The following is a 22,225-nucleotide window of genomic DNA, read 5'->3' on the forward strand; positions in this document are numbered from 1 at the left end:
CTCATCCAGTTCTAGTTGGTAAAAACCCTCCTTAAAATCTAGAACTGTAAAAAATGACTTACCCTGTAACATTGAACGAATCTCATCAACAGTAGGTATTATACAAAATTCCTGTTCCAATGCCTTGTTCAGGTCACGAGGATCTAGGCAGATACGTAATCATTTATCAGTTTTCTCAACAATTACCAGGTTACTAAGCCACTGCGTAGGACCATCAATCTTTGCTATGATTCCTCGCTTTTCAAGATCAATTAGTTGATTATTAAGTTTAGGCTTGATTGTAAGTGGGACTCTACGAGGTGGCCTAGCCACTGGCACTGCATTTTCTTTAAGCTTTAAACTACATTTTTTCTGAAATTTACCTAGACCTGAAAAACATCCTTATTCATTTCTACAAATTTTTCTTTAGAATGCATTGTTATGTTATCAATTTTATTAATTAAATCAAGCTCTATGGTAGAACATAAACCCAAGATAGGTGTTGATCTTTACAACAACAAAATCTAATAAATGGTCAATATTTTTATATTTACAGACAAGTTTTATTATACCCAAAGGAACAATCTTAAAACCACCATATGTCCCAAGTATGACCTTAGTTTCTTTTAATTCATTAATTTTGCAAACTTTTTCAACAAAAACCTTGGGTAAAATGTTAACCTGTGCCCCTGTATCTATTTTAAAAGGTATATCAATGTTATTAATTTTTAAATTTTCCATCCAGTCTTTATTATTTTTATTCTTAATTCCATTAACAGTGATTGATGAAATCATGAAATCATCTACTTCATTATTTTTACTTTCTTCCACTTGTACCTCTCTTACTAACCTACCATGATAACACACTTTATCAAAATGCCCATATTTACCACACTTTCTACACTTTTTTCCATATGCTGGACACCTCCTTGGTCCATGGACACTCCCACAGTTTCTGGAGTTAAATTCACCTCTAGAAGAACTTGCACCCCTGACTGTTTGGACTGAATTATGCCCCTGCTTGACTTTACTTCCAATAGATTCAATTTTCACCTTCTCTAAGCTATTCTGAACTTCTTTTATTTGAGCTTGGGATACTTCATGCATTTTACATATTTCAATAGCTTTAGTCATCTAAATTAATTGTTTTTAACATGCTTTGTTGTGCATCCTTACTATTGGTGCCTAATACCTTTGCTAATACTATTCTATCTCTTACCATTGAAAATGCTTCAACACCAAACTCACAATTTCTTACTTTATTTTTTAAATCTGTTAAAAAGTGGTCAAAAGGCTCTCCTTCTTCTTGAATGCGCTTATAAAACAAATATCTTTCATAAACCACGTTTTTTTCTAGGGGTGACATAAGACTCAAATGCTTCCAATACCTCTGCTAGCTTTCCTTGTTGGACCTCTGTTAATTCCAAACTGTTATAAATCTCAATGCCTTCTTCTCCAATTAAATTGAGTAAAATTGCTACCTTAACTTCATCACTTTTACCACTTTTTCCTGATGCCATCAGATATATTTCAAAACTTTGCTTAAATCGTTTAAAATTTTCGGCCACATTGCCTTCAAATGATAATGGATTTGGTAACCTTGCTTCCATGATTTTCGTTTAATTTCCACTAGACTGTGCCAAGTAATAATATTTCATTGTGTTAAATACATTTATTTAAACATACTTTTTAACAAAGTCTCCAAGAATCTATTTTCTTCTTCTTCTTCTTTTGTTTCTATGGCTTTCACGTCATGGTGATACGCCAGCTCAATTTGCTGGTGACCCCGATAAAGTCTGGCTCTAAACCAACTCGAGGCCACTTACTTGTGCCTGTGCCAAATAATTTTGTAGGAAAAAAAATTCATTAATAGTTAATTAATAGGTTATGTTAGTAAACACTACAAAAAGTATTGAGCATTGTCGATTACAAATTTAATTTATTAATTGAAAGGAATTTTATCAAAATGCTGACTGATTCTTCAGTAAGTTTATTTAATATAGAATATATAGTAATTGGTGAATTATAATTCATATAAATGAATTTTGTGTATAGGTCAAAACTCGGAATGATCCTTATCGGGCATTCAAAAAATATATGATTTTGGTTCTCTATTAGGCCACACTCACAGTAAGGGTTGTCCACCAAATTCAGTTTGAAAAGATGTTGACTTGTTAAACAATGACCGGTCCGCATTCTTATAATAGTTGTAATGTGTCTCCTATCTTTATATGAAAAGTTTTGAAACCATGTCTTATTAGGAAAAATATTTTGTACTCTGTAATACTGATACGATTTTTTGCTAATTAAAGTTTTCCAAGTGTTTTTAAATTTGTTTTTAATTTTATTCTTAATTATGGGTAACACGTCTTGAGAATCTAATTTCATATTTAAAGGAACATTAAGATCTCTCCCTATTTTGGCCAGTGTGTCAGCTTGTAGGTTGCCCGGTAGGGGAGACCGGGGAGAGTTCGGACACAGGGAGACATCGGACACATTTGAATTTCGCACATTTTTGAAGATGCACTGTTGTCATTTGGTAAACACAACCTTATTTGTACATAATTATAGGTTATGTATTGACAGCTGTGATTTCGGTCGTAGTCACAGAGTTATCTATTGTGAAGTGTTTTGTCGAGTTTTGTTCTAAAAATATCGGTGCAATCCAGAAGATATATTTTAAAATACATAGACTTACCACGTATAAAACTTTGGTGCTGTAATCTACTATACTTATTTCATTAATTTGCGTTTATGTTGTTGCAATATTTAGGTAAGTTTTTTTATAAACCCATTGTATTACCAATGTTTGCATTAGGGGAGAGTTCGGACACAGTGTCCGAACTCTCCCCTTTGTGTCCGAAGTCTCCCCTGATCTGTAGTTATTCTATTTTTCTCTTACAGCTCATAATGCCCCGTACATATACAAGGGTAACAGAACGACAATTTTCTGCAGACACTATGAAAAATGCCACATCAGAGGTGCTTGACGGCAAATTGAGCATTCGGAATAGCGCCAAAACCTACGGCGTTCCTAAATCTAGTCTTCTAGATTACATAAAGAAAGCTAGAGCTGTGGGTATAGACAACGTAACATTCTCTCCAAATTTCAAGCAATCTCAAGTGTTTACCGATATAATGGAAAAAATGCTTGAAAAATATTTATTAGATTGTTCTTCCATGTTTCATGGACTAACGCCTAAAGCTGCAAGACGTTTAGCTTTTGAATTTGCCAAGAAAAACCATGTTAAAATGCCTACTACATGGAGCGAAAATGAAGAAGCTGGAACAGACTGGTTTTCAGGTTTCATGAAACGTCATCCTGTACTATCTATTAGAACACCTGAAGCCACTAGTCTCGCTAGAATGACGAGTTTTAACAAAGTTACTGTTGAGACGTTTCAAAATAAATTAGAAGAAGTTTTACGTCGTCATTCTTTTGGATCTTCAGCGATTTTCAATTTAGATGAAGTGAGTCAATTAACAATTTTGTTTAGTTATTTTGATAATTAATATCACTTATTTTTTAGACTGGGGTTACTACAGTTCAGCGTGTACCTAAAATAATTGGAAGAAAAGGTCAACATCAAATAGGGCAGGTGACCTCACGTGAACGTGGAGAATTAGTTACACAAGTGGGCATAATTTCTGCTGATGGAAAAGCATTGCCTCCTATATGGGTATTCCCACGGCAACGTTTTGATGAAAACCGCATGATGAAAGGGGTTCCTCAAGTTGCTTTAGGATTAGTATCTCCTTCAGGATGGATGACAAGTGATAATTTTTTGAAAGTACTTAAACATGTTGTCAAAAATACACTCTGCTCTGATACTAATAAAATTTTACTAATCATGGATAACCACGAGTCCCATCTCTCAGTGGAGGGACTTGATTACTGCAAAGAAAATGGAATTACTGTTTTGACACTACCACCTCATACTTCTAATAAGTTACAACCTTTGGACCGAACAGTGTTTGGTCCTTTCAAAAAGTTTTTTAATGATGGTGCTAATTCCTGGATGTTGTCTAATCCTGGTCAGACACTTTCTATATATGACTTGCCTGCTATTTGTTCTTCTGCTTGGGACAGAGCTGCCAATCCAGTTAATATTAAAAGTGGTTTCAAGTGTACAGGTATTTGGCCTTTTGACAGGAATATATTCGGAGAAGAAGAGTTCTTATCTTCTTACGTGACAGATAGACCAATGCCTACTACAGAACCGGAACTCGGAAAAAGAGATTTTGATAGCTTGTCCAAACCGGGGCCAAGCAAAGTTTTAGTTTCTCCGAGTCACTCAACTTCTCCAAACATCATTTCTCCAGAAATGGTTAGACCGTTTCCCAAGGCGCCAGAACGTAAAACATCAAATAGAGGGAGGCCTAAGGGCAAATGTATCATTGCCACGGATACTCCAGAAAAAGACGAAATTGCCAACAGGAAACTAAAACGATCTGTTACAAGGAAAGTAAATCCTAAAAAAAGACAGAAAGTCACTAAAAAAATTGTTGAAACATCTTCTTCTTCTTCCTCTGAAGACATAATGAGCAATGAAAAATCCTCTGACTTCATAGAGCAAGATGACGAAGTGGATACAGAAGAAACAAATATTGCAAATGGTCAGTTTATAATTGCCAGAGTTTATGGAAAAACACCAGCTACATTTCGGCACTATGTTGCAGAAATTCAGGAAAAACAGATAAAAGGATACGACGTAAAATTTTATAAAAAACATGCCACTTCTAATCGGTTTATCTCCACTGAAGAAGATGCTTTTGTTATATTTGAAGACATAAAATGTATTTTACCGAAGCCCTTGAAAGATACACGTCAAAGATATGAAAATATGATCTATTTTAATACAGATTTAGAAGATTATTCATTGCATTAATTTTTTAATATCTAAACATGTCTATTTTTTTTTAAATACATTTTTATAAGTAACATATGTTGTACTGTCCGAAGTCTCCCAGTACTGTCCGAAGTCTCCCAGTTCCTAGTCCGAAGTCTCCCCGTTTCTGGGGAGACTTCGGACAAATGACCCCCTGCAATATTTTTTTATTTTTGTTGTTAATTTATTGATTTGATATATTCTGCTCTTGATTGGTTATGCCTGAACCTTGGAAGCTTAAGTTAACTACTTTAAAAGGTAAATATATCAATACACTTTTCTAATAAAAATTAATTTTTAAAAATGGTCCGAACTCTCCCCGGTCTCCCCTATATCGCAATGACCCGGTATCCATGAGATAAGTATTTCAAATCCGTTTCTATTTGCAGATGTAATAAGATTTTTTGTTTTAAGGCACCAATAATCTACCGAAGCAGAAATATTGCTATTAATAATTTTAGAAATTGCACTAAGAGAATCAGAAAATATAATAACTTTATTGATCTGTCTATTAATGGATAAATTAACTGCTTGGTATATAGCCATGTTTTCTGCTTTGTATATGCACAGTTCATCAGGTAGTCTGGATGAAAATTTGTAATTGATACTAGGAATATAAATGCCAAAACCTACTTTGTTACAATTTTTTGAGGCATCCGTATAAATGAACGTGAAATCATTGATATATTTTTCAGTAAATATTGCAAATTTTTCTCTAATCATATATTCATTCTTTGTTATTTCGCAATTTAGTGTTTTTACTGGACTGACTAATGTATCAAAATCCATCTCATAACATGGAAAATTATTACCTTTATATATTTTGTTAAAATATGGAAAAAAGTATTCTAGTGTTAAAACTAAGTAAGGACAGTTATCTTCATTATAAAAATTAGGTTTGATTATAAGTTTATTCCGTAAGTTAACAAGAGACAAAATCAAAGGATGGTTTTTGATATTAACGATCTTACTTAAAAATTTAGTAGCTAATATTAAACTTCTATGTTTTAAATCAAATTGCGCCGATTCTGCTAGCAAGGCCAAGTGAGGGGTAGATTTCATACAACCTAAAGAAATTCTTAGCCCTTCAAAAAATATTGTGTTAAGTTTATTAATACATTTCTGAGATATAGGTCTGAATAAGAATGAACCATAGTCTAAGTGAGATCTTATTAAAGCATTAAAGACTATTAAAAGAGTCCTAGGGTCTGCCCCCCACCACACTCTGCAAATTGCACGTAAAATATTAATATTTTTCTTTGTTTTAACTAATATATTATCAACATGTTTGTCCCACTTGAGATGATTTTGAAAAATTATGCCTAAAAATTTAACTTGATCTTTTAATGGTATAATTGTGTTACTAAGTTTGATTTATGGGGTAAAATTTTTGCGTTTTCCCTTCGAAAACCATACAGCTTCACATTTGTCTATAGAAAGAGATAGATCATGTTCTAACAACCATTCTTGTACATTGTACAATGCCATATTGACTTTATTAACCATTTGTTGGATAACTGATCCTTTAACATATAAAACCAAATCGTCAGCATACCCATTAATATTTATATCTTCAGGAAGAATGGAAAATAGATCCAATATGTATATATTAAATAAAATTGTGCTTAAAGGTGAACCCTGGGGTAAACCTTTAGTTACTACAGACGGGCCCAAAAAGTCACCGTTATTGGATCTAGTATATAAAAGCCTGTTTTGCAAAATTTTAAAAATAATATTAATTATAGGACAAGGGACATTTAAATTTTGTAATTTATTGTAAAGTTTATATATATTCACATTATCATATGCTGATTTAATATCAATGAAGACGGCAAGGACTGAATGGGAAGATTCAAAGGCTTCTAAAATGAAGGTATGAAGGAGCGCTAAGTTGTTAGCAGTTCCTCTACCTCTTCTGAAACCTGCTTGAGTATTTTTAAAAACGAGATTATGTTCTAAAAACCAATCTAATCTATTTTTTAAAGTGATTTCTAAAGTTTTTAGTATGCAAGAGGATAAAACAATTGGTCTAAAACTAGTTGGAAGAAGTGGGTCCTTTAAGGGTTTTAAGATGTTAAGAATATTAAATTTTTTCCAATCGCTAGGTAAGGGTTCTCCTTTAAGACATTCATTGTATATATTTAGGAGGATTTTTTTGGCTTTTAGAGGGAGATGTTTTATCATTGAGTAAGAAATATCATCAATTCCCAGGGCAGAATTTCTTTTATTGAACAATGCAGTGTCAATTTCTGAAATTGAAATAAGTTCAAATTCTTGGTTAGCGTGAAGTAAACGGAATTCAGGATCAATAGAAATTGATGACATATTATATAATATTTCTCTTTTAATGTTATCTGAAGGCTTATAAAAATTTTTGCAATTATTATGGTTTGAAAATTTTTTTACTTTATTCCATACGTATGTTATATTGGATCCTCTATTTAATGTTTCACAAAATTGTTTAAATTTATTTTTCTTTTTTAATCTAAGGTTACGCTTGGTTTGTGCAACTATATGTTTAACATACAAATAATTTTCTAGTGATGGTGACGAGTCAAATATGTGCAAAGCTTCCTTACGTTTCTTTACCCATAATGTACATTCATCATCCCACCAAGGATTGAATGGTTTACCCTGTATCCTACAATTTTTATAAGGAATCGAAACATCTGCTGCTTTATTGATAACTGACATGAATTGTTTGTAATTTATTTTATTTATTGAGAAATTTACTAGGTTGTTTAATATTTCATCATAAAAAAGATCCCAATCAGCTCTTGAAGAATTTCTTATTTTATAATTTTTAACAAAAGTTGTATCTGATAGTTCAATGTCGTTGATTTTTATGTATGTGGGAAAATGGTTACTATTGCCGCAGTCTTTAATAATTCCCCATTTGGTACATAAAGCCAGATTACTACTCACGATTGTTAAATCAACAGCACTGATATTATTGTTGGGAAGCTGAAACAAGGTTGCTGAACCATCATTTAGGATGGTCAACTCGTTATCAAATATAAAGTCAACTATTTTTTTACCACCTTTATTAATTAAACATTTATCCCAAATTGGATGATGAGAATTCATATCGCCCATAATGATTAATTTTTTTATATCTAGGTTTTCCAACATGGAATTTAAAAAAGGCACTGATATTTCATTATTTGAACTTGAATAGATATTTATTAGGAATATGTCATCAATTTTTGTTATAATATATTGGACTTTGTCCGAATTATATTTTTTAATAGTCTGAAATGAAATAGAATTTTTAATACAGGTAGCTACCCCACCATAGCCATCATCCCTATCTTGTCTAATAATGTGATAAAATTTTAGAGTAAAATTGAAATCTTCTTTAAGCCAAGTTTCATTAATAACTACTATATCTGGGTCCTCTTTAGAGACTAAATCAGTCAGAGTATCCCTATTTGAATTGATACTTCTGATGTTCCATTGAATGATTTTTATTTTTGTTTTTAGGATCATTCTAAGTTTTAACCTATTAATCACTATCTGAATAATTGTCTAAGTCTATATAGGACTTAAGGTTAGAATGGGAAAGAACAAGTTTTTTAACCATATTTAAATTATCTGGTGAAATATTAATAAAGTTCATACATGATTTTAGGAAATCTTGTGAAGGTATTGTATCGAAATTATAATTACTATGCGATGCACTGGCATTCCAGGCTGAATTTGGATTTACGTTATATGAATTAGAAGATTTTGGTTCCGATTGGGAGGGTATTGGAGATTTAGATTGAGATAAGGCAGTTAAAGAGGAGTAATTCTCTGGTCTACCATTTGGAACATAAAGACATTCATCATGTGCATTTCTGTCATAAGTTTGTTGGATTACTCTTTTTTTATTATTTGTATTTGATACTACTTGCTGAAATGTCCTTTTCGAAGATTTGAAATTGTGTGTTCTTCTTTCTGATGGTGAAACGGTATTGTGCTGAATCGTTTTATTATTAAGGGGTTTTACTTTAGTACTATTACTCGGAAGGGACGGAAAACCTTTGGAATTGAAAATAAATTTGTCTTTTTCTATGTAATTTTTGGGAATGTATTCACTAGCTTCAAAAAAAGTTAAATTTTCGTAAGACATGAGTTCTTTAATATTTTTTTGACGTAAATATTCCGGACACGTACGCGCTGTTGAAACATGTGGACCTTTGCAAAAGAAACATTTCATAGTACAATCATCGGTATGTTTAAGTTCACCACAATTCATACATTTTTCTTTTGCTTTACAATTTGTTTTGGTGTGTCCAAATCTTAAACAATTGTAACATTGTGTTACTGGGGGAATGTACACATTAACCAATTTTGGTATATCGTAAAAATTTATTGTTTTAGGCATTAAAACACCACTGAATGTGAACAAAACTGTACCTGTAGGTTCGTATGTAGTTGTATCCCCTTTGACTACTCTCCTGTTTAGCCTTTTAGCATTCAAAATTTTAATATCGCTGTTAGTAGAACAACATTCAATAAGTTCATTTTCATTTATTTCAACATCTATTTGACGTACAATACCTTTACAAGATATATAATTAAAAGGTATATAAATTTTATAACCTTGATCTAATAAATTTTTGTTATTTAGGAATGTATTTGCAGATTGATAATTATTAAACTCTACAGAAATTCTGTTTGAACCTTTGCTTCTAATTTTATTAATATTATTTAATTTTAAATTAAAAATATCTCTTGCAATTTTTATATTATTAAAAGAACCAACTCTAATATTATTTATATTTGTTGACTCTATAAACACAAAAAACGGACCAACATCTTTTTCAGAATACATATTGACAGTGACAGTTGAATTTAATTTTTTATTTACATTGGGATCATGGGGGGTAACCCCCCCTCCATCTTATTCATAAAGAATCAGTCAGAAATGTCAAATTTTTGGTCACAAAAAATGAATAAAAAATTATTTTGATCAAACTAAAATTTAAAATAATATTACAGCAAAGTACAATGCTCAAAATACCTGTTCAATTTACAAGGATAGGTTTGATTCTGTTCTATTTGGCACAAACACGCACCTCTTTTCTTCGTTGACAGTAAGTAGCTCTTTACTGCACGAACGACGACAGGGGAATGTTAATCTATTTTCTAACAAACGTTCACAAGTAGTGACAACTGACAAAGAGTCTCCATACATTGTGCCTAGAGCCCGGTGACCGTAATCATAACCTACTGATATGACATACATATAACACAGTATAGACAACAATATTGTTGTTATCTATACTGTGCATATAATAAAATATTTATTAATATTATTATTTAGGTGATATTTCGCATTTTAAGGCACTCTAACCTAGCCAAGCTTTTATATGACAGTTAACATACTCTTAAATGGTGTCAGAGTTGCCAAGTCTCCAGTTTTTTCATACTCTCACATAATATTAAAGAAATGCATATAAAAATTAATAGGAAATGCATTGAAATTATATAAAAATTCATAGATTTTAGTCAAATTAAAGATAATCAAATGCATATACAATAAAATTGATTACAATGATATAAAAAATGAATATGTAGTATTAATTAAATTACCGTATATAATATTTGTTTTATACTTATTTAAAACTTGTAATTAATTTGGCAGCACCGGTTCGGCGTATTTTCCCATGTTAAATCCCATAAGAAATCGCTAAGGTCCATTCTGCTCGTTTTTTGATCTTTTCGTGGTGGGGGTAAAACGGCTCATCAGATCGTGACGTGTGAGGTATTGTTGGAACCGTACGCGCAACGGGTTTCGCGCAGCTATGGGTAACACTGTTTTGGCTACGTGGTGGTGGCGGAGGGCGAAGGGGGGCGAGAGGGGCCGGGCGAGGGGTGCGGGGGGACGGGGGTACTCGAGGTGTCGTCGATACATGAAAATAGCGTTAATTCTTCTTCTTTTGTGCAAAATCGTCCAAACGTGAAGATAGCATGAATTCTTCTTCTTTTAGTATCGTTCAAACTTGAAAATAGCGTCAATTTTTTTAAAGCGTAACAGGGGCTGTTGGTAAAAGGCTTCAAATACATTGAAGCAAATAACAAAGATGGCGGCATTATCAAAACGGCACTAAGCTGTTAACGTCTAAACGGCTCAACGTACAACAACGTGTAAGGTATCGTTGGAAAGGGGAGGAGGTAACGAATACGATGAAGCAAAAAAACAAAGATGGCGGCATTGCCAAAACGGCACTATGCTGTTAACGTCTAAACGGCTCAACGTACAACAACGTGCAAGGTATAGATGGAAAGGTGAGGAGGTAACGAATACGTTGAAGCAAAAAACAAAGATGGCGGCATTGCCAAAAGAACACTAAGCTTGTAGCGTCTAAACTGCTCAACGTATAACAATGTGTAAGGTATCGATGGAAAGGGGAGGGACAAACGAATACGTTGACACGAAAACAAAGATGACGTCATTGCCAAAAGGACACTAATCTTGTAAAGTCTAAACAGCTCAACGTACAACAACGTGCAAGGTATCGATGGAATTGAGAGATAGTAACGAATATGTTAAGACAAAAAGCAAACGCAAAGACAATGCCAAAACGGCACTATATCGTTTCTGTGTTGTTATTAGTCAGATTACTACGTGTAACACGTTAAATAAAAGAGGATGGGGATATCCAATACTTTTACACAAAAACAAAGACAAGACATTGCCAAAAAGGCACTACACCATATCTTCGTTTGTATTGGTCCGATCTTCACGAATGAGGGCTCGTTGGAAAGAGGAGAAGATATCAAAATATGTTATCATAAAAACAAAGACAAAGACATTGTCAAAATGGCACTATATCGGATCTTTGTTGCTATTGATCGAATTTTAGCATAATAGACGTTGAAGGAATGGTGAGTAGTCACTGAGGCTAACAGAGAAACAAACATGACAACATTGTGAAAACGACGCTAAATCATATCTTTGTTGCTATTGGACCTATTTAGAAGGGGATTCCACGTACATTACAGTTCATCGAAACAATCGACCAATGGTGGTATAGGAACATCCACAAGTAAACGCCTGAATGGTGACATGTCAACGCCCATTAATGACATGTAAACGCCCCAAACCGTGGTGTTACGTATTCTCGTATCACCAGGCCCTAACCAATACGTACCCTCATGCACCACACCCCAACATGTATCGATCACAGATGACATAGGAACGGTAAGTAAACGCCTAAATGGTAACATGTAAACGCCCCTCAACACAATGAGAATGAAGTCATGACCAAAGAGATTCCACCCCGAGGCGCGCAGTCGTGTGGGATAAAAGTCGACCTGATAGAGGTTACATGATTGAATAAAATTCAGTTTGTATCAAGCCTTCTAAGAATTAAGATGGATAAAATCAAGTTGTTCAGAGGTCTGAACGCAGTCAGAAAAATAAAACGCTTAAATTTAGATGACATACTTATTGATCAATGGATGACAAACACAGAAGTTACCTGCTATATCTTTTATATCAGCGAAGAACCAGTATCGTTTGTTCTATTATCAAAATGCGCCTTTGATCCACTCGGACGGCATGATGTACCAAGAGTATTAGATTACGTATATACATTACCTCATCATCGAAAAAGAGGATACGCATGCAAACTTATAGAACATGTAAAGAAAAATAACCAATTCACAGCATTTTGCTCCAACAAAGAATCGGAACTGTTGTTTGGTAAATGTAAATGTGTTAATCATGGAATAATGAATTATACTGTAATTTTTAGATATCCATAATAAAATCGAAATAAACATATAAACAACATATCGTGCTTTATTTCTTCCACACTTATTTCAGTCTACCACACTGTACTCTGTAATAACGGAATAGGTAATAGAATATAGAAAAACGTGATATTCTCAAAGGACATACGATGGATATATCGCATCAGAATGACTAGAAAATAATTCACAGGTAACCTATCGATGTTTAGCAATTTTAAACTTAGTACAACAACAGGTAACGTACCCTAACTGTAAACGAACTGTAACAGATATCTAACGCGATCGAACATATAGCAGACGTATACCTGACACTATCTAACGCATATGAGATGTATAGCAGACGCGTTCTAACTCATATCAGACGTATAACAGTTGTATACCAGACTCAAGATAGGACAGAACAATCGCTAAAGAAAATCTGTCGGAAGAAAAAAACGAAATTTGTCAGAGTAAGAAATGAAAGAATCGTAAGAAATTATGTGCGTTAATCACAGAATAACGGAGGACATCCACTGGTATGGACACGTCCACAGAATGGGCGACAACAAAATAACAAAAATGTATTATATTGGACACAACAGGAAAGACGGAAATGTAGGTCATCAACTACTATACATAAATATATAAATCTAATCTGAGCAGTCATTACAAGTATCCTCCGAACAGTAACTACTATACACAACTCACAAATACGATTATTGGTATGCGATAACGTTTTATTGCATAATATATTTTATCTACAACAATTACTATTTTACAACGATATTCAGATATAATCCAATTATAACGAGGACTAAAAAAACGACTTTACCATTCTTCCAGTATGTTCAAACAACTAACGTATATTACTCGACATAGATATGAGTTGGATGATCACAAACCGACAAGGACCTAAACGGTCTCTACAAGCCACATCTGAACGACCACTACTATACACAAATCTCCACTGAACGTACAATTCGACAAGAGTCTCCGCTGAACACTCACTAATACACACAGATCTCATCTGAACGTATAATTACTCAAGGGTCTTATCTACATATCCACTACTATACATAAATCTCCAAGATGACTATTTTACGATTTGTTGCATATTATATTTTATCTACAACAATTACCATTTTACAATGATATTCAGATATAATCCAATTACGACGAAGACTAACCAACGAATGATTACCATCCATAAATTATGTTCAAACAAACTAACGTGCCGAAAGACCATTGCAATATATCTTCGTTGTTATTTATCCGATTTTGACGTACAAGGCGTTAAATGAAAGGTGAAAGGAAAGCGTAAATATGTGCATACTATAGTTTATCTACGACGAGCAAGTAATTTATTGTTTTAAAGTGGATAATGAACATTGGTCTCTGTAAGAATATATGTTGGTCATAGACGGTTCTTCGATAGCCATCAGGCAACAATTTCCCCTGATCATGTTTATAAAACATACGGAATGCACTGTATATACCTAACCCTAGTTGACAGCGCACTTTGCAGGTCCCGTCTCACGATCAACTAATAGGTTTAAGTACAACTTCCTTCGTGAAGGTACACAGGCGTGAATCCGTGCAAGAAAATGTGGACCATCCTTTTTATACTCCGTAAAGGACCATCAAATATTCAACGTTAAAATATTTCGGGTGTATTAACAAAGAAAAATTAAATTAAATACATTTTTAGAGTATATATAATTATAGAGTATATATAGTTTTAGAGTATATACTTTGGATGTGAAAATTGAAAGTAAATATATTATGTTAGATAAAAGAAAAACTCAGCCATCGAGTAAAGATATGACTACCACAATACACTACGGCAACTCTAAGACAGAAATGATGTACATGAAATGATAGAAAAACATGTATAAAATATCTGATATAAAACCATGTAAGACAGAAAGCATGGACAATAATGATGGAAAATGTATAAAATATCCGACATAGAAACACATAAAAAATAAACGCTGTACATAAAATGATAGAAAATGTGTGAAATATCTGAAATACAAACACGTAAGGCAGAAAGCTTGGACAATAATGATAAAAAATGTATAAAATATCTGACATAGAAACATGTAAGACAGAAAAGCTGTACATAAAATGATGGAAAATGTATAAAATATCCGACGTAGAAACACGTAAGAAAGAAATGCTGTACATAAAAATGTATGAAATACCTGACATAGAAACACATAAGGCAGAAAGCATGGACAATAATGAATGAAAATGTATAAAATATATGACATAGAAACACGTAAGGCAGAAAGCAAGGAAAATAATGATAGAAAATGTATAAAATTGCATGTTTTAAATAATACATAAATTAATAAACAATATGAAAAAACCTGGAAAAAAAATAATGGATAACAGATGTGGTATAAAACCAAAATTTTAAAATATTTTTTGTATGTCTCTATTTTTTTTAATCAACAATTACTTTATTATTTGTCAAATGCACTGTTTCATTTTAAAAACGAGAAAATTAAACAACATATTTACAAATAATATTGCATGTTTTAAATAATGCAGAAATAAATTACATACATAATGACAAACTTAGAATGATGGTGTATAAAATCAAATACAAGCCCTCTAAAATATAAAATAGTACTTACTTTGTTTAAATTGTTTTACTTGTAGCACAAATTTTTTGTAACACAAAACGAACACGTTATTACAAAGGTGAACTGCAGACTGAGTATAACAGAATGGATTCGTTCATTAAATAGGCAGGCTGGTATGACGTAACTCGACTGGAAATTATCGAGAATTGCAAGCTGAAGCTTGTTTACACGTGCACCGGATATTCTCGACTGTGAAAACGCTGAATCGTGAGAGAATGTTATAAAGGAATGTAATAATATCCGCTAAAGTTCTCGTTAGCAGTATTTCGCATCATATTACGTCCAGCCGTATATGTATGCCTATATGACTAACAAGCTGATTCTTGAAAAAATTGTTGCACGTGTTTCCGACGACCGTGTGAGAAATGTTAAAAGGAAATGCACATCCGCTGGTTGGAATATTTATAAAGATTTATAAGTTTAATTATATAATATACGAAGTTACTCGCAAATTACTAGTAATATATAAATTGAAAAATCAACGAATTTTTGGTATTAGACTATTCGTTGTGGATAAAATATATACGAGGTTGATTAAAAGTTACTCGTAAAATATAAATTGAGAAAATTTAAAAGTTCTTAGAATCACGTAAAAAAGAAATGTTGTACATAAAATGATAGAAATTGTATAAAATATCTAACATAGAAACACGTAAGAAAGAAATGCTGTACATAAAAATGTATGAAATATCTGACATAGAAACACGTAAGAGAGAAAGCATGGACAATAATGATGGAAAATGTATAAAATATCGAATAAATATTGAGAAGTACTGAAAAGGATGATAGAAAATGTATAAAATATCTAACATAGAAACACGTAAGAATGAAAGCATGGACAATAATGATGTAAAATGTAGAAAATATCTGACATAGGAACACGTAAGAAAGAAATGCTGTACATAAAATGACAGAAAATGTGTAAAATATCTGACATACAATCACGTAGGGCAGAATGCATGGACTATAATGATAGAAAATGTATAAAATATAACTGCTGTACATAAAATGATAGAAAAATTCTGACATAGAAACACGTAAGGCAGAAATCATCGGCAATAATGATAAAAAAAATATATATATAAAATATCTGACATAAAAACATGTAAGGCAGAAAGCATGGACAATAATGATAGAAAATGTATAAAATATCTGACGTAGAAACATGTAAGACAGAAAAGCTATACATAAAATGATAGAAAAATGTATAAAATATCTGACATAGAAACACGTAAGAATGAAAGCATGGACAATAATGATGTAAAATGTATAAAATATCTGACATAGGAACACGTAAGAAAGAAAATGTCTAAAATATATGGCATAGAAACACTTAAGGCAGAAAGCATGGGTAATAATGAACGATTTAGATGTAAAATTTGCTGAATAGAGAATAATTATATGTCGAAACCAGCAGAGTCTAACATATTATTCAATTGCCAACAATGAGCATAGATGTAAACAACAACAAAATCATTATTATCCCCATGACAAACACCGCTAACACTGAATATTACCAACAGGCAAAGGTCTACTCGGATGGTGTTATGATGAAAAATGGAGTGTGTAAAAGTAAATCGACGTCGGCATATTGTAAGGTTACTCTAGTGTTCAAATACGACAAAAAAATGGTTATTGCTGTAATACAGATGCTAGGATATACATAAAAGTAATGTTTAAAGTATTTGTTTTTTGTTGTTTATAACTCAGTTGTTGAAATGACCTATTGTAAATACGAAGAAAATAATCTAATAGAATACCTGCGGGAACACTTTACAACAATATTTTTAACAAAATATGGTGTGTGCAAAAATATTATTCAGCAAAAGAGTGAGAATTTTAAACGTAATACGAGAAAATTAAACATATTGACAAAGAATATTGCATGTTTTAAATAATGCTGAAATAAATTAACAATATGACAAACTTAGAATAATGGTGTAAAATATCAAATTCGAGCCCTCTAAAATATATAAAATAGTACTCACTGTTTAATTTTTATTTGTAGCACAAACACCAAACGAACACGCTATCACAAAGGTTAACTGCACACTGCGAGTATAAAAATGTATTCGTTCATTAAATAGGCAGGCTGGCATGACGCAACTCGACTGGAAATTACCGAGAATTGCAAGCCGAAGCTTGTTACACGTGCACCGGATATTATATTGCGAACTTCTCGATGTGGGAACGAAAATGGCGATTGGAATTCAATTACATCCGGTGACGTCAGATAGCAAACTACAAAATTTCTTTATAATATAATATTTCAATGAATTATTATGATGTATGAAAACTTTTATTAGTAATTATACCGGGGGTAATTAAAAATTATGAAGTAAAACTAATTTTAGCGTTATTAATGAATATATAGTAACATACGAGATATATGACACTACTAATATTATTATATATGCTGTAATATACATGTTAATTTATTGATATGAAGAAATACAAATTTACCTTATAGTGTGTCTATTTCCGTCCATTGTATTATATGATGTCATATATGTCGCTATACTTTCATGAATAATCAATATAGTATGTAGCGCTCTTTTAGCAGTCTCCATATCTATTTTTATATCTCAACATATTCATAATATCATCCTACTTTCCTTGGATGTGTCGTATGTATGGATTCGGCGGTTTGTTTGTTTAATGCTTAGTCAGAGGCCTTCTTCATATCAATAAATTAACATGTATATTACAGCATATATAATAATATTAGTAGTGTCATATATCTCGTATGTTACTATATATTCATTAATAACGCTAAAATTAGTTTTACTTCATAATTTTTAATTACCCCCGGTATAATTACTAATAAAAGTTTTCATACATCATAATAATTCATTGAAATATTATATTATAAAGAAATTTTGTAGTTTGCTATCTGACGTCACCGGATGTAATTGAATTCCAATCGCCATTTTCGTTCCCACATCGAGAAGTTCGCAATATAATATCCGGTGCACGTGTAACAAGCTTCGATTTGCAATTCTCGGTAATTTCCAGTCGAGTTGCGTCATGCCAGCCTGCCTATTTAATGAACGAATACATTTTTATACTCGCAGTGTGCAGTTAACCTTTGTAATAGCGTGTTCGTTTGGTGTTTGTGCTACAAATAAAAATTAAACAGTGAGTACTATTTTATATATTTTAGAGGGCTCGAATTTGATATTTTACACCATCATTCTAAGTTTGTCATATTGTTAATTTATTTCAGCATTATTTAAAACATGCAATATTATTTGTCAATATGTTTAATTTTCTCGTATTACGTTTAAAATTCTCATTCTTTTGCTGAATAATATTTTTGCACACACCATATTTTGTTAAAAATATTGTTGTAAAGTGTTCCCGCAGGTATTCTATTAGAACATTTTCTTCGTATTTACAATAGGTCATTTCAACAACTGAGTTATAAACAACAAAAAACAAATACTTTAAACATTACTTTTATGTATATCCTAGCATCTGTATTACAGCAATAACCATTTTTTTTTTGTCGTATTTGAACACTAGAGTAACCTTACAATATGCCGACGTCGATTTACTTTTACACACTCCATTTTTCATCATAACACCATCCGAGTAGACCTTTGCCTGTTGGTAATATTCAGTGTTAGCGGTGTTTGTCATGGGGATAATAATGATTTTGTTGTTGTTTACAACTATGCTCATTGTTGGCAATTGAATAATATGTTAGACTCTGCTGGTTTCGACATATAATTATTCTCTATTCAGCAAATTTTACATCTAAATCGTTCATTATTACCCATGCTTTCTGCCTTAAGTGTTTCTATGCCATATATTTTAGACATTTTCTTTCTTACGTGTTCCTATGTCAGATATTTTATACATTTTACATCATTATTGTCCATGCTTTCATTCTTACGTGTTTCTATGTCAGATATTTTATACATTTTTCTATCATTTTATGTATAGCTTTTCTGTCTTACATGTTTCTACGTCAGATATTTTGTACATTTTCTATCATTATTGTCCATGCTTTCTGCCTTACATGTTTTTATGTCAGATATTTTATATATATATATTTTTTTTATCATTATTGCCGATGATTTCTGCCTTACGTGTTTCTATGTCAGAATTTTTCTATCATTTTATGTACAGCAGTTATATTTTATACATTTTCTATCATTATAGTCCATGCATTCTGCCCTACGTGATTGTATGTCAGATATTTTACACATTTTCTGTCATTTTATGTACAGCATTTCTTTCTTACGTGTTCCTATGTCAGATATTTTCTACATTTTACATCATTATTGTCCATGCTTTCATTCTTACGTGTTTCTATGTTAGATATTTTATACATTTTCTATCATCCTTTTCAGTACTTCTCAATATTTATTCGATATTTTATACATTTTCCATCATTATTGTCCATGCTTTCTCTCTTACGTGTTTCTATGTCAGATATTTCATACATTTTTATGTACAGCATTTCTTTCTTACGTGTTTCTATGTTAGATATTTTATACATTTTCTATCATTTTATGTACAACATTTCTTTTTTACGTGATTCTAAGAACTTTTAAATTTTCTCAATTTATATTTTACGACTAACTTTTAATCAACCTCGTATATATTTTATCCACAACGAATAGTCTAATACCAAAAATTCGTTGATTTTTCAATTTATATATTACTAGTAATTTGCGAGTAACTTCGTATATTATATAATTAAACTTATAAATCTTTATAAATATTCCAACCAGCGGATGTGCATTTCCTTTCAAGAATCAGCTTGTTAGTCATATAGGCATACATATACGGCTGGACGTAATATGATGCGAAATACTGCTAACGAGAACTTTAGCGGATATTATTACATTCCTTTTTAACATTCTCTCACGATTCAGCGTTTTCACAGTCGAGAATATCCGGTGCACGTGTAAACAAGCTTCAGCTTGCAATTCTCGATAATTTCCAGTCGAGTTACGTCATACCAGCCTGCCTATTTAATGAACGAATCCATTCTGTTATACTCAGTCTGCAGTTCACCTTTGTAATAACGTGTTCGTTTTGTGTTACAAAAAATTTGTGCTACAAGTAAAACAATTTAAACAAAGTAAGTACTATTTTATATTTTAGAGGGCTTGTATTTGATTTTATACACCATCATTCTAAGTTTGTCATTATGTATGTAATTTATTTCTGCATTATTTAAAACATGCAATATTATTTGTAAATATGTTGTTTAATTTTCTCGTTTTTAAAATGGAACAGTGCATTTGACAAATAATAAAGTAATTGTTGATTAAAAAAAATAGAGACATACAAAAAATATTTTAAAATTTTGGTTTTATACCACATCTGTTATTCAATATTTTTTTTCCAGGTTTTTTCATATTGTTTATTAATTTATGTATTATTTAAAACATGCAATTTTATACATTTTCTATCATTATTTTCCTTGCTTTCTGCCTTACGTGTTTCTATGTCATATATTTTATACATTTTCATTCATTATTGTCCATGCTTTCTGCCTTATGTGTTTCTATGTCAGGTATTTCATACATTTTTATGTACAGCATTTCTTTCTTACGTGTTTCTACGTCGGATATTTTATACATTTTCCATCATTTTATGTACAGCTTTTCTGTCTTACATGTTTCTATGTCAGATATTTTATACATTTTTTATCATTATTGTCCAAGCTTTCTGCCTTACGTGTTTGTATTTCAGATATTTCACACATTTTCTATCATTTTATGTACAGCGTTTATTTTTTATGTGTTTATATGTCGGATATTTTATACATTTTCCATCATTATTGTCCATGCTTTCTGTCTTACATGGTTTTATATCAGATATTTTATACATGTTTTTCTATCATTTCATGTACATCATTTCTGTCTTAGAGTTACCGTAGTGTATTGTGGTAGTCATATCTTTACTCGATGGCTGAGTTTTTCTTTTATCTAACATAATATATTTACTTTCAATTTTCACATCCAAAGTATATACTCTAAAACTATATATACTCTATAATTATATATCGATACATTTTTGGCAAAGTAACGTAAGTGACATTTTTGACGAAAATCATGTCTTTCCATTAACCTAACGCTATTATTGTTGAGAAGGTACTGCCAAAGTGTAGTAAGCCTAGAATTACTATAAACCCTTTTTTTTAACTATTTTAAAAACGTATGTCCAGAATTGTTTTAATCATAACCGCAAAAGAAACGCAACTTTAGCACTATTTCCATAATAATAATGTAAGCAAACGTTGTTTACCGCCATAACAACGTAAGTACCGGGCGGTTTCTGTTACTTACGTCAGTTTTTCGCAGTCAGTGTTTGGCTTACGACAGTGACAGATTCGTGCTACAATCGACTAAATTATTGATTTGAGGTAAGTTATAACGAAAAACTAGTCTTTGTAGTTATATTTCAAAAATATTGAAACCTTTACGAACATTATGTACCTATAAAACTCCATTTCATATTTAATTTCATTTATTTATTACAAATTATTCTGAAGAAAAAATTCTGTTTAATTTTTTGTTAAAAAATCTTTGTGAATTTTGATATAAAATGTTTGTGAAACAATAAGTTAAAAATTGTAAAATTATCAATCTGAACTCTTGTATCTAGAAAACGGTGAAAGTTAGAGAAATGCTGCTTGCATGTTTCTATTCTGATTTTTATAGAAGCTATTAAACATTGTAAACATAAATGTTGTTACTTTCAGATTATGTCTATGCTTAGTTCAAGAACAAAAAGGATTTTGGCGGCTGTTAACCAAAATGATGATTGGAATAATGTTTATTCCGAGGAAGCAATCGGGTCTAAGCCGATATCCATTATTTCAAGTGAGAACCTATATAACTCCGAAAATAATATTATAGAAACTAATTTAGTAAATGGAGACGTAATTCAAATAGACCAATCTGTTTTATTGTCTTCTAACAATTCGAGTCCTGAGTATGATCGTGACCATACTACTAA

The 22,225-nt window shown here is 31.7% G+C and overlaps 1 protein-coding gene across 1 annotated transcript in view; it reads left to right on the forward strand.

The window, feature by feature from the left end:
* The window catches only part of LOC140441409 (sorting nexin-13-like), a 1,016,720-nt gene that overhangs the window by 877,483 nt on the left and 117,012 nt on the right, over positions 1 to 22,225 (forward strand). The gene's annotated exons all lie outside the window — the stretch shown is intronic.

The sequence above is a fragment of the Diabrotica undecimpunctata genome, chromosome 5, assembly GCF_040954645.1.
Source record: "Diabrotica undecimpunctata isolate CICGRU chromosome 5, icDiaUnde3, whole genome shotgun sequence".
Classification (NCBI taxonomy): Eukaryota; Metazoa; Arthropoda; class Insecta; order Coleoptera; family Chrysomelidae; genus Diabrotica; species Diabrotica undecimpunctata.